The sequence below is a fragment of the Microcaecilia unicolor genome, chromosome 3 (genome assembly GCF_901765095.1).
Source record: "Microcaecilia unicolor chromosome 3, aMicUni1.1, whole genome shotgun sequence".
NCBI lineage: Eukaryota > Metazoa > Chordata > Amphibia > Gymnophiona > Siphonopidae > Microcaecilia > Microcaecilia unicolor.
In genome coordinates, this window is record NC_044033.1 from 47154825 (window position 1) to 47169694 (window position 14870).

The following is a 14870-nucleotide window of genomic DNA, read 5'->3' on the forward strand; positions in this document are numbered from 1 at the left end:
AGCTTAGCACACACTAACTGCTAAGAAGTCCACAGATACAAAATGGGCTTCTTGGCATTTAGCGCATGCTAAGCTTTAGTAAAAAGGGCTCGTTACTATAAATATCTTTGGCCCACAGAACTACTTCAAATATTAAAATCCTAGGCAGCAGCAACAGGAGACCAAAATTTGATTCCTGCATCCATTGCTCCTTGGGGCAGCAGTAGCCATCGTGACTATTCTGGAGGCAGCATACACACTTCTCAGGGGAAGAATTTGCCATTGCTCAATAATGACATCTGGTAATGGAGGAGTGGCCTAGTGGTTAGGGTGGTGGACTTTGGTCCTGAGGAACTGAGTTCGAGTCCCACTTCAGGCACAGGCAGCTCCTTGTGACTCTGGGCAAGTCACTTAACCCTCCATTGCCCCAGGTACAAATAAGTACCTGTATATAATATGTAAGCCGCATTGAGCCTGCCATGAGTGGGAAAGTGCAGGGTACAAATGTAACAAAAATAAAATAGATACTATTGGAGATTCTACATGGAATGTTGCTATTCCACTAGCAACATTCCATGTAGAAGCCTGCGCGGTCACACTGGTGATCTGCAAGGGCCGACTTCTACATGGAATGTTGCTAGTGGAATAGCAACATTCCATGTAGAATCTCAAATAGTGGAGGAGTGGCCTAGTGGTTAGGGTGGTGGACTTTAGTCCTGAGGAACTGAGTTCAATTCCCACTTCAGGCACAGGCAGCTCCTTGTGACTCTGGGCAAGTCACTTAACCCTCCATTGCCCCAGGTACAAATAAGTACCTGTATATAATATGTAAGCCGCATTGAGCCTGCCATGAGTGGGAAAGCACAGGGTACAAATGTAACAAAAATAAAAAAATAAATTTTTTGATGGAAGTGCAGTCTATACCTCTGCATAGACTGCACTTCCCTTAAGAAATCAGTGCAAGTATGACTTTATACCTACAAGTAAGTATGTGGGAGTTTAGCAATGTTCACAACTTATAAACTACTATCAGCTGTGCCCACTGCAAAGCAAACAGTTACGGCAACTTACACCTGCTGTTGATCTGGCGTATACTGTTGCACCTACACACCAAAGTGGCTTTGAACTATTATTCCGTAATGGGTTAGGCATGCCTTAATGCCATTATAGAACTGGTAGAAATATGAAGGCAGATAAAGGCCAAATGGCCCATCCTCAGTAACCACTAACTCCTCCTTTTCCTAAGGGATCCCCTCTCCCATGCTTTCTTAAATTCTGTCACAGTCCTCATCTCCACGATCTTCACCAGGAGGCCATTCCACGCATTCACCACTCTTTCCGTAAAAGAGTATTTTCTTAAACTCCTCATAAGTCTATTTCTTCTTAACTTCATCCTATGTCCTCTCATTCCAGAGTTCTCCATTTGAAAAAGGCTCACCATCTGGTGCTGTGTGTCCCTTTGTGGTGCCTTAATTTAGGCCCCAGTTTACAGAATTGCCCCCTTAGTGCTAGAAAACAAGTTGGATTTATTGATGAGACCTGGATGATTGAGACTGAGGAGTGTACTCTCTCATAGTTGTGCCCTTAGGAATATGGTTTGACTCCAGATTGTCTAAGAGAAAACAGATTAACTAAGTTGTTTGTAGTTGCTTTTTTTAATTTTGCACAACATTCAGAGTTTAAGGCATTTATATCTTCTGATAGTTTTAGAATTATTCAGTTCAGTACTGTAATGGGATTTATGATGGTGTACAGGAATCCTCTGTGAAGGCTATTCTGATGATTTAGAATGCTGTCACTTGGTTGCTAACGGGGTATTAAAAAAAATGTACTCGTGTTTCCTGAAGCTTAATTGCTTTACATTGGCTATGAATTGAGGTTAGGCTTAACATTTTGCTTACAGTGTAATATGTTAGAAACAATAAAAAAATAAAGATAATTTTTTTATAGTATTCAAAGCATTGGAAGACTTGATTACTTTGCACCTGTCATGTTTGCTGAGTCCATACTTACTGTTGGGAGTTTTGTTTTCTAATCAAAATTTGCTGTAGTCCCTTTTATATTTCAGTTCCTGCGTTAAGAAATTGTCTTCCCTTTCAGGTAAAGCTTGAGCAAAACCTTTTTAACTTTTTGTAAGAGACTGAAGACATTCCTGTTTAGACAGGATTATTTTTTTTCCCTGAATTAGGTGCAATTACCTAACCACTAGTTTAGATGGTTATATGACTTTATGATGTGATTTTGTGTATGTATGTCTGTTTCCTGGGTGACTTCCTGGTTGTTTAAGAAATCTTTGTCTTAAGTGCGAGTAAAGATATTGGTACATGTAGGAAAAATGTTTATTTATATTCCCAGGTATGCTTGATTGTCTTTTTCTGGTCTGCACAGAACTCATAAGGTTTGTTGTGGAATATAAGAATAGAATAGAATAGAGTGATATGACCTTATGATTTTGAAAGACAGTGAGTTAAACTAAAAGGGGTTATAAACAGGGCAATAGATCTTTTCATAAAGATGGGGTAGGAAGAAAGGGAGGAGGAGTGGCATATGTTAAAGACAATATTAAAGAGACACACTATTGCAGGATCTACAGGGTAAGGAAGAGACACTATGAGGCATATTTTCAAAGCACTTAGCCTTCCAAAGTTCCATAGAAACCTATGGAACTTTAGAAGGCTAAGTGCTTTGAAAATATGCCTCTATGTGTCAGTTTGGAAAGAGGGAATGGAAAATGTATTTACATTGGTGTGATATACTGGACTCCTTCACAGACAGAAGAATTGGACAGAGATTTAACTGAAGACATTCAAAATATAGCTGTGAAAGGGGAAGTACTATTAATAGGTGATTTTAATATGTTGATTGGGGTCTTCTAGAAGTAGGGAGATCATGGATTATAGGTGGGAACAGGAACTTGAAGAGAAGGCTTCCGGGGCAGACCGAAGGCAGCGTGTACATCGCTACCGCTGCCAGGAATGCTGAAAAAGCTGAAGACTGTTGCCTGCGCCGGAGGGAGGGAGGAAGAGAGGGGGTAAACGGAGTCACGATCTTGGACCTCGCGGGGGGGGGGGGCAGTAGAAGGAAGATGGATGGAACTGGGAGGGGTGGGGAGCAGAGGGAAGATGGATGGTACTGGGACGGGTGGGGAGCAGAGGGAAGGAGCAAGAGATGGATGGGACTGGGAGGGGTGGGGAGCAGAGGGATGGACCAGGAGATGGATGGGATTGGGAGAGGTCAGGCACAGCAGAGGGAAGGAGCAGAAGATGGAGGGATGGTGAGCAGAGGGAAGGAGCAAGAGATGGATGGGACTGGGAGGGGTGGGGAGCAGAGGGAAGGAGCAAGAGATGGATGGGACTGGGAGGGGTGGGGAGCAGAGGGATGGACCAGGAGATGGATGGGATTCGGAGAGGTCAGGCACAGCAGAGGGAAGGAGCAGAAGATGGATGGGACGGAGGGATGGTGAGCAGAGGGAAGGAACAGAAGATGGATGGGACTGGGAGGGGTGGGGAGCAGAGGGAAGGAGCAAGAGATGGATGGGACTGGGAGAGTGGGGAGCAGAGGGAAGGAGCAAGAGATGGATGGGACTGGGAGGGGTGGGGAGCAGAGGGAAGGGGCAAGAGATGGATGGGACTGGGAGGAGTGGGGAGCAGAGGGATGGACCAGGAGATGGATGGGATTGGGAGAGGTCAGGCACAGCAGAGGGAAGGAGCAGAAGATGGATGGGACGGAGGGATAGTGAGCAGAGGGAAGGAACAGAAGATGGATGAGACTGGGAGGGGTGGGGAGCAGAAGGAAGGAGCAAGAGATGGATGGGACTGGGAGGGGTGGGGAGCAGAGGGATGGACCAGGAGATGGATGGGATTCGGAGAGGTCAGACACAGCAGAGGGAAGGAGCAGAAGATGGATGGGATGGAGGGATGGTGAGCAGAGGGAAGGAACAGAAGATGGATGGGACTGGGAGGGGTGAGGAGCAGAGGGAAGGAGCAAGAGATGGATGGGACTGGGAGAGTGGGGAGCAGAGGGAAGGAGCAAGAGATGGATGGGACTGGGAGGGGTGGGGAGCAGAGGGAAGGAGCAAGAGATGGATGGGACTGGGAGGGTGGGGAGCAGAGGGAAGCCTACTGGAAAGAAGACACTGCATAAAACAGAAGACACTGGGACCAAAGCGAATAGAAAAACTAAATGATCAGACAACAAAGGTAGATAAAAGTATTTTATTCATAATTTATTAATTGAAATGTGTCAGCTTTTTGAAATGTGCATCTGTGATATTTTGCCTGTAAATTTCAATTCCTTCCTCCATATTAGCATATTCATTTGCATATGTATATATGCAAATGATATGCTAATATGCTCCGCCCATTCTTTGCCCCCCCCCCCCCAAAATGAAACAGTCAAATTACGCCTATGCTGTTTTACCATGAGGGCAAATTGCAACAAGTGTGATCTCTACAGGAGGGAAGGGAGATCTTCCCCAGAATTGGTGCAGACCCCCATGGCTCTGTATCATCCATGGAATCCTCAGGCCCGAAGGCGACACCCAAATGGCAATGGGTCCGTCATGGCAAATGTATTAGCCAGCGCTCAGATACTGTGCATAAGGATCAGAGGATGATATGACTGGGAAAGTAGAGAAGGGCTTTGGTTCTCTGAGATGACTGGGGCCATTGCCAGCTGTTTCTGACCTATACAGCGATCAGTATTGGTGAAACATTCTTTTTCTGTTACCCGGTAGGGTCGCTAAGAACCAATGATTAATACTAATTTTTATTTCTACAGGGATTACTAAGGTTATATTATACATGCTTTGAGATACTTGACTGTATATGATTGCTCTAGTGCTTACTAGAATTGAGTAATGAGGTTGTGGGATGGTGTTTTTTCCTCCAGGGATGCATCATCCTTTTAGTTGGATGGGCATAGTTATATATTGGATTTTGAATGGGGGGGTGGGAGGTTGGGGGAGTTTGGTGAAGGGGTTTCTGGATGCACAGTGGGGCCCTACAAGGTCTATGGTACGGGTAGGAAATGCCCTCCCGCGGGAGGTGGTGGAGATGAAAATGGTAACGGAATTCAAACATGCGTGGGATAAACATAAAGGAATCCGGTTCAGAAGGAATGGATCCTCAGAAGCTTAGCTGAGATTGGGTGGCAGAGCCGGTGGTGGGAGTCGGGTCTGGTGGTTGGGAGGCGGGGCTACTGCTGGGCAGACACTTGTACAGTCTGTGTCCTGAAAATGGCAGATACAAATCAAGGTAAGGTATACACAAAAAGTAGCACATATGAGTTTATCTTGTTGGGTAGACTGGATGGACCGTGCAGGTCTTTTTCTGTTGTCATCTACTATGTTACTAGCAGCAGTGGCGTAGCTAGGTGAGGTGCCAGGGGAGCGGCCACTCCCCTAAACAGAGTTCTGCCGGTGCCTATTTTTTTCTCGTCGTGTTGCATTGAAAATGTGTGCCGGTGCCGGCGGATGTCCGCTCTCGCGCCGCTTTTGCTCCCCCCACACAGTCAGCCTGGCTCCGCTTCTGACTAGGTTACTATCCTGCTTATTATCGAAGGAGAAGGGCGCCCATCTTCTGACACAAATTGGGAGATGGGCATCCTTCTCCTAAGGTTGCCCAAATCGGCATAATCGAAAGCCAATTTTGGGCATCCTCAACTGTTTTCCATCTCGGGGATGACCAAAGTTCAAGGGGGCGTGTCAGCAGTGTACTGAAGGCGGGATGGGGGCGTGGTTAACAGATGGGTGTCCTCGGCAAATAATGGAAAAAAAGAAGGGCGTCCCTGAAGAGCATTTGGCCGACTTGGTCCATTTTTTTCACGACCAAGCATCAAAAAGGTGCCTGAACTGACCAGATGACCACTGGAGGGAATCGAGGATGACCTCCCCTGACTTCCCCAGTGGTCACTAACCACCTCCCACCTTGAAAAAAACAACTTCAAAAACTTTTGTCTTTCTTTTTTTTAGAGTATGTCCTTTGCTATGCCTCCATCCCTGTGATGGCAGTTGAAGATGTCCAAAATGTGGATGTTTCTGTTTATATAGTGCTGGGGAGGAGACGGCTGTCTTGGTACATGTGGGTACTAATGACATAGGAAAATGTGGGAGAGAGGTTCTGGAAGCAAAATTTAGGCTCTTAGGTAGAAAGCTGAAATCCAGATCCTCCAGGGTAGCATTTTCTGAAATGCTACCTGTGCCACGCGCAGGGCCCAAGAGACAGGCAGAGCTCCAGAGTCTCAATGCGTGGATGAGACGATGGTGCAGGGAGGAGGGCTTTAGATTTGTTAGGAACTGGGCAACATTCTGGGGAAGGGGGAGCCTATTCCGAAAGGATGGGCTCCATCTTAACCAGAGTGGGACCAGGCTGCTGGCATCGGCGTTTAAGAAGGAGATAGAGCAGCTTTTAAACTAGAAATGGGGGGAAGGCCGACAGTCGCTCAAAAGAGCATGGTTCGGGATAAGGTATCTTTCAAAGATATCACCATAACAGGGAAGATAGAGTATCCTGATAGTGAGGTTGCAAAAGAGATTGTAGTAGATCGGGTATCTTTAAATAACAATAAAAATCAGACAAAAGATTGCCAATTAATACTGTCAAGTACTAAGCATGATGTACTTAGGAACAACAAACATAGTTTGAAATGTCTATATGCGAATGCCAGGAGCCTAAGAAATAAGATGGGGGAGTTGGAATATATTGCACTAAATGAAAAATTAGATATAATAGGCATCTCTGAGACCTGGTGGAAGGAGGATAACCAGTGGGACACTGTCATACCGAGTTACAAATTATATCGTAGTGATAGGGTGAATCGGATTGGTGGAGGGGTAGCATTGTATATTAACGAGAGCCTTGAATCAAATAGATTGAAAATTCTGCAGGAAACAAAACACTCCTTGGAATCACTGTGGATTGAAATTCCATGTGCAAAGGGGAAAAGGATAGTGATAGGAGTGTACTACCGTCCGCCTGGCCAGGACGAACAGACGGATGCGGAAATGTTAAAGGAAATCAGGGACGCAAACAAACTGGGCAACACAATAATAATGGGGGATTTCAATTACCCGCATATAGACTGGGTTAATGTAACATCTGTACACGCAAGGGACATAAGATTTCTTGATGAAATCAAGGACAGCTTCATGGAACAGCTAGTTCAGGAGCCGACAAGAGAAGGAAAAATACTAGACTTAGTCCTTAGTGGTGCTCATGATCTAGTGCAGGGGGTAACGATACGAGGGCCGCTTGATAACAGTGATCATAATATGATCGGTTTTGATATTGGCATTGAAGGAAGTGAAACTAGGAAATCAAGTACGCTAGCGTTTAACTATAGAAAAGGTGATTACGACAAAATGAGAAAAATGGTGAAAAAAAGACTGAAAGGAGCAGCTCGCAGAGTAAAAAACTTGCATCAGGCGTGGATGCTGTTTAAAAACACCATCCTGGAGGTTCAGGACAAATATATTCCACGTATTAGAAAAAAGGGAAAAAAGACTAAACGTCAGCCGGCGTGGCTAAACAGTAAGATAAAGGAAATCATTAGAGCCAAAAAACAATCCTTCAGAAAGTGGAGAAGAGAACCAACTGAAAGTAACAGGATAGATCATAAGGAATGCCAAGCCAAATGCAAAGCGGAGATAAGGAGGGCAAAAAAGGACTTTGAGATGAAATTAGCGTTGGAAGCAAAAATACATAGTAAAAATTTTTTTAGATACATTAAAAGCAGGAAACCGGCCAAAGAGTCGGTTGGGCCGCTGGACGAAAATGGTGTTAAAGGGGCGATCAAGGAGGACAAAGCCGTAGCGGAGAAATTAAATGAATTCTTTGCTTCGGTCTTCACCGAGGAGGATTTGGGGGGGACACCGGTGCCGGAAAGAATATTTGAAGCGGGGGAGTCGGAGAAACTAAACAAATTCTCTGTAACCTTGGAGGATGTAATGGGTCAGTTCAGCAAGCTGAAGAGTAGTAAATCACCGGGACCTGATGGTATTCATCCCAGAGTATTAATAGAACTAAAAAATGAACTTGCGGAGCTACTGTTAGAAATATGCAATCTGTCCCTAAAATTGAGTGTAGTACCGGAAGACTGGAGGGTAGCCAATGTTACTCCGATTTTTAAGAAGGGTTCCAGAGGAGATCCGGGAAATTATAGACCGGTGAGTCTGACGTCGGTGCCGGGCAAGATGGTGGAGGCTATTATTAAGAATAAAATTGCAGAGCATATACAAAAACATGGACTGATGAGACAAAGTCAGCACGGATTTAGTGAAGGGAAGTCTTGCCTCACCAATCTAATGCATTTTTTTGAGGGGGTAAGCAAACATGTGGACAATGGGGAGCCGGTTGATATTGTATATCTGGATTTTCAGAAGGCGTTTGACAAAGTGCCGCACGAAAGACTCCTGAAGAAATTGCAGAGTCATGGAATCGGAGGTAGGGTATTATTATGGATTAAGAACTGGTTGAAAGATAGGAAGCAGAGAGTAGGATTGCGTGGCCAGTATTCTCAGTGGAGGAGGGTAGTTAGTGGGGTCCCGCAGGGGTCTGTGCTGAGTCCGTTGCTTTTTAATGTATTTATAAATGACCTAGAGATGGGAATAACTAGTGAGGTAATTAAATTCGCCGATGACACAAAATTATTCAGGGTCGTCAAGTCGCAGGAGGAATGTGAACGATTACAGGAGGACCTTGCGAGACTGGGAGAATGGGCGTGCAAGTGACAGATGAAGTTCAATGTTGACAAGTGCAAAGTGATGCATGTGGGTAAGAGGAACCCGAATTATAGCTACGTCTTGCAAGGTTCCACGTTAGGAGTTACGGATCAAGAAAGGGATCTGGGTGTCGTCGTCGATGATACGCTGAAACCTTCTGCTCAGTGTGCTGCTGCGGCTAGGAAAGCGAATAGAATGTTGGGTGTTATTAGGAAGGGTATGGAGTCCAGGTGTGCGGATGTTATAATGCCGTTGTATCGCTCCATGGTGCGACCGCACCTGGAGTATTGTGTTCAGTACTGGTCTCCGTATCTCAAAAAAGATATAGTAGAATTGGAAAAGGTACAGCGAAGGGCGACGAAAATGATAGTGGGGATGGGACGACTTTCCTACGAAGAGAGGCTGAGAAGGCTAGGGCTTTTCAGCTTGGAGAAGAGACGGCTGAGGGGAGATATGATAGAAGTGTATAAAATAATGAGTGGAATGGATCGGGTGGATGTGAAGCGACTGTTCACGCTATCCAAAAATACTAGGTCTAGAGGGCATGAGTTGAAGCTACAGTGTGGTAAATTTAAAACGAATCGGAGAAAATGTTTCTTCACCCAACGTGTAATTAGACTCTGGAATTCGTTGCCGGAGAACGTGGTACGGGCGGTTAGCTTGACGGAGTTTAAAAAGGGGTTAGATAGATTCCTAAAGGACAAGTCCATAGACCGCTATTAAATGGACTTGGAAAAATTCCGCATTTTTAGGTATAACTTGTCTGGAATGTTTTTACGTTTGGGGAGCGTGCCAGGTGCCCTTGACCTGGATTGGCCACTGTCGGTGACAGGATGCTGGGCTAGATGGACCTTTGGTCTTTCCCAGTATGGCACTACTTATGTACTCTCTATTTATTTGGATTTTGGATCACAAGTAGCAGTACTGGGATTTGAACCGGCCACCTCTGGATTGCAAGACTAGTGCTCTAACCACTAGGCCACTCCTCCACTCTCTTGAAATTTGACCATCCCATCATCTAGAGGTGGCCGGTTTAAATCCCACTGCTGCTACTTACTACTACTACTACTACTTAACATTTCTAGAGTGCTACTAGGGTTACGCAGCGCTGTACAGATTAACATAAATTGACATAAAGGACAGTCCCTGCTCCAAGGAGCTTACAATCTAAAGGGCGAAATGTCAAGTAGGGGCAGTCCAGGTTTCCTGAATAGAGGTATGATGGTTAGGTGCCGAATGGGACATTGAAGAGGTGGGCTTTGAGCAAGGCTTTGAAGATGGGCAGGGAGGGGGCCTGGCGTATGGGCTCAGGGAGTTTATTCCAGGCATGGGGTGAGGCGAGGCAGAAAGGGCGGAGCCTGGAGTTGGCGGTGGTGGAGAAGGGTACTGACAGGAGGGATTTGTCTTGAGAACGGAGGTTACGGGTAGGAATGTAAGGGGAGATGAGGGTAGAGAGGTAGGGTGGGGCTGTAGATTGAGTGCATTTGTAGGTTAAAAGGAGAAGCTTAAACTGTATGCGGTATCTGATCGGAAGCCAGTGAAGTGACTTGAGGAGAGGGGTGATATGAGTGTACCGGTTCAGGCGGAAGATAAGATGTGCAGCAGAGTTTTGAATGGACTGAAGGGGGGATAGGTGGCAAAATGGGAGGCCAGTGAGGAGTAGGTTGCAGTAGTCAAGGCGAGAGGTAATGAGAGAATGGATGAGAGTTTGGGTGGTGTGCTTAGACAGGAAGGGGCGAATTTTGCTGATGTTTTGCTACTTGTGATCCAAATTCAAAATAAATAAACAAAGAGGGTATCGGAGGCATAGCAAAGGCATGGATGTCCTTCTAACAGAAACATCCACATTTTGGACGTTTGCAACTGCCGTCGCAGGGAAGGATGTTCTCAACTGCCATCACAGGCATAGGCATCGACTCTGTGGGTGCTCGAGCACCCCCAATATTTCACCCACCGGAAGTTCGGTCCCTCCCTTCCTCCGTGTTCCAGGGTCGTCGTCCCTTCCTTCGAGTTCCAGGCCCCCTCCCTCCGAATTTTAAAAGTCATCTTGACTTACCTCATCGGGGTTACGGCGGCCGGCAGCAGCGATAAAAAGCGTGCAGGCTCGGCACTTACTTCAGTTTTCCCTTCTCTCTCTCTCAGCTCTGGCCCCGCCCTTGCGGAAACAGGAAATTAGGGCAGGACCAGAGCTGAGAAGGGAAAACTGAAGTAAGCACCGAGCCTGCACGCTTTTTATCGCTGCTGCTGGCCGCCGTAACCCCGACGAGGTAAGTCAAGATGACTTTTAAAATTTGGAGGGAGGGGGCCTGGAACTCGAAGGGAGGAAGGGAGAGACGACAACTCGGGAACTCGGAGGGAGGGAGGGGGGACCCTGGAACTCGGAGAGAGGGAGGGAGGGGAGGAGGGCCCCTGTGGAACTCGGAGGGAGGGATGGGGGACCCTGGAACTCGGAGGGAGGGAGGGGGAGACCCCATGGAACTCGGAGGGAGGGAGGGGGGACCCTGGAACTCGGAGCGAGGGAGGGGAGGGGGGCCCCTGTGGAACTCAGAGGGAGGGGGACTGTGGAACACGGAGGGAGACGGGGAGGGGGGACCCTGAAACTTGGGGGGACCCTGGAACTCGGAGGGAGGGGGAGGGAAAGGAGAGAAAGAAGGGAGGGAGGGGGGACAGGGGATGGGGAAGAGGGAGGGGGGACAGGGGGAAACGGAGGGGGGCATGCACCACCTGTTAAAAAAAAAAATTTCAGCACCCCCAATCATTTTGAAAAGTTGGCTCCTATGGTCACAGGGGAAGGACGTCCTCAACTGCCGTCGCTTCCCTTACTTAGGAAGGAAATCATGTGCAAATAAGCTAACAGTGAGCAGCTCATTTGCATACAATTTCCTTCATGCATGCCCGTTCCTTTCTGGATCGGTAAGGGAAGGCCTTTTTACATTCAGTTAGTGGGACCAGTGCACTACGAATGCTGGCTCCTCCCACGACCAAATGGCTTGGGTTTGGTTGTTTCTGAGATGGGCGTCCTCGCTTTCCATTATCGCCGAAAACCGGGGACGACCATCTCTAAGGTCGACCTAAATTTCATGATTTGGGCGTCCCCGACCAGATTATTGAAACAAAAGATGGACGTCCATCTTGTTTCGATAATACGGGTTGCCCTGCCCCTTTACGGGGCCGTCCTTAGAGATGGGTGCCCCCATTCGATTATCCCCCTCTATGTTACTATGTTAGTATATGATAGCTATTCTTATGACTCGGATCCAATGTGTCACCCTTAATGTGAGGTGACTGAATTCTCCACAGAAACGTCAGCTCCCCTATTTTTTTTCTCCATCCTTCCATCCAGTGTCTCCCCTCTTTCCTTCTCCCCCTTTCTATTCAGCATCTCCTCCCTCTCTCTCTATCCCTCTCTCTTTTCTATCTGGTGTCTTGTCTCTCCCCTCCCGTGTCTACTTTTGGCAGTGGTGTGCTGGTGAATGTTTAACAACAGGCTCTCCCTAAAAAAACAAAAAATACCCCACCCATAGATATGTACATAACTGTATTATACATTCTATTGGTACAAATGATATGCGCAGGCAGCAACCAATTTGCAAATATTAAAGCATATAATATTCTTTACTGTAAATTCAAATGGTCAATTGATTTTCACTGCAATTTTGTATCTGTAGCCAACCTATGTTCCCCTATTTACTAAGCAGCGCGGAAATGCCAACACAGCCCATTCAAAGTGAATGGGCAGTGTCGGAATTAGCACACCGCCATGGTGGCTTAATAAACAAGGGGGTATGTTTGCTATTCATCCCAATATGCTAATTCTTTTCACAATAAATTTATTGACATTAAATCTGACATATGATTTACTGTCAGACTATTTCTCACCCTATATACCAATATACCCACTACTGGGAAAGTAGAACAAGCTGGACTGTTACAGATTCCTACACAGACACTACATGCCAGCAGAATCCATCACCTCAGTCACACATGCAGAACATGGACAGACTCTCAACTGATACAAAATAGGGAACCACAAAAAACATGCATACAAAAACTGAATACCCCCCCCCCCCCCCCCCCCCCCCCCCCCCCCAAGAAAGGCAGGTTCCATATACAGTGAAAACACTGGTAACAAATACATTTTCTTCTATACTCTGCTAAATACAAAATTAGAAAAGATATGTATTTCAAAAAAACAAACATCCCTGAGCAATATATTTCCAAAAAAGCAAACAACCATGAGCAGCATTGTCTTTATTTGTAATAGTAGCCACTTCTTTCTCTTGCTGGATCATTTCCCCAGCAGCAGCATTAGCTGCTGCTTTCTTTCCTTCTGGTAGTCTAAGTTTCTCAATTTTTATGGCTGCTTCTTGCTGACTATAAGGAACTCGTGATTTGGAAGCCTCTGTTTCTGTTTGCAGTGTGCTAGCAATAGAGCCCATAGTGGACCTGCTGGAATGGCTTGTCCTGTGTGACTGAAGTTCTAGAACTTCTAGAGGTTCTACAGCTATGCCTAGAGGTGCCTGGATATTGGGATTCATTCTCCCCTGCAGGATTTGTGTGAGGTTCTATGTCTTTAATTGCCTCTGTCACCATGGCCTGGCATGTGAGATCTGTAGCTTTACTGTCTCTCTCTCTGGGGTAAACTACCTTCTGTATTTGTTCAGCCTAGAAATTGGCAATATTCTTCTGACTTAAACTGGTATTGCTTATAGATTGACTGTAATTCTGTACATGGAGGCTATCAGCTTTGCCTTTTTTTGATACCACACTTATTTTCTGCCCTATTTTGAAATAGTCTTTCCATGAGAAAGAGGTACTTGTGTATTTCTGCTTCATAATTTTCTCTGGCCTTTTCTATAAGCTTGTGTATTCTCTTTGAACTAGTAGACTGTCCATTCTCATCTATGTTTCCAGCATCATTTAACTTGTCTTTGAACATTTTGTCCAGTCTGCTCAGTTACATGAAACATAAACAAAATACATGAAAAATGAATACATAAAATAACATCATGTGATAAATGCAACTAAAACATCTGCATAAAACATGTCTTTTATGCATAAATGTAATAAGATCGCACATAGAAAATAAAAACCATGAGAACACTACAACAGAAATCCAAAAGAAATAATATTAATATACGAATGTATCACGAAAAGCAGTGGTGAAAGATCACAAATGGGAAACACTATAGGATCCTTTTACAAAGGCGCGCTAGCGTTTTTAGTGTGTGCTGAAAATAAGCATGCACTAAATGTTAGAGACGCCCATATATTTCTATGGGCGTCTCTAGTGTTTAACACGCACTAAAACCGCTAGTGAGCCTTAGTAAAAGACCCCCTATATTAGGAATCAAAATCCAAAAAGATATACAAAAATATCACTAAAATGAAGGGCATAAAACCAGATATTTATTTTTATTTATTTGTTGCATTTGTATCCCACATTTTCCCACCTATTTGCAGGCTCAATGTGGCTTACAATTTTCCGTCATGACTTATGCCATTTCAGAGTATAGATGTGATGTACATACCTCTAAAAAACACAAACAGAATTTCTGGTGCACAAAGTAAATAAAACCAATAAACACTTCACTGTGCTGTGAACTAACAAAAGTAAAGAAAAAGAAGAAAAACCGTGAATCATTGTGGATTTGCCAAAAGTGACTCAGAAAACATATTAACTAAGTAGTTAAATATAGCAGATAACATGGACAAATCATTCAGAACTGCACTGTAGACCAATCTAAGGGAGGCAGGTGTCTAAAACAGAAACTGAACTGCATGTAGAACTAAACAAAGCTGCTTTATAGACTAACCAAAGGGAAATAATGAAAAAAATGGAAAAAAAGAAGAAGAAACAAATATATATACAGGTTATGCTAAAAGGAGTGGAGGAGTGGCCTAGTGGTTAGGGTGGTGGACTTTGGGCCTGCGGAACTGAGTTCGATTCCCACTTCAGGCACAGGCAGCTCCTTGTGACTCTGGGCAAGTCACTTAACCCTCCATTGCCCCATGTAAGCTGCATTGAGCCTGCCATGAGTGGGAAAGCACGGGGTACAAATGTAACAAAAATAAAATAGATACTACTGGAGATTCTACATGGAATGTTGCTATTCCACTAGCAACATTCCATGTATAAGGCTGTGCAGGCTTCTGTTTCTGTGAGTCTGAC

At 45.2% G+C, this 14870-nt stretch overlaps 1 protein-coding gene across 1 annotated transcript in view; it reads right to left on the reverse strand.

Annotated features, from left to right (window-relative positions):
• Window positions 1-14870, reverse strand: part of RBKS (ribokinase) — a 250625-nt gene that overhangs the window by 1611 nt on the left and 234144 nt on the right. The gene's annotated exons all lie outside the window — the stretch shown is intronic.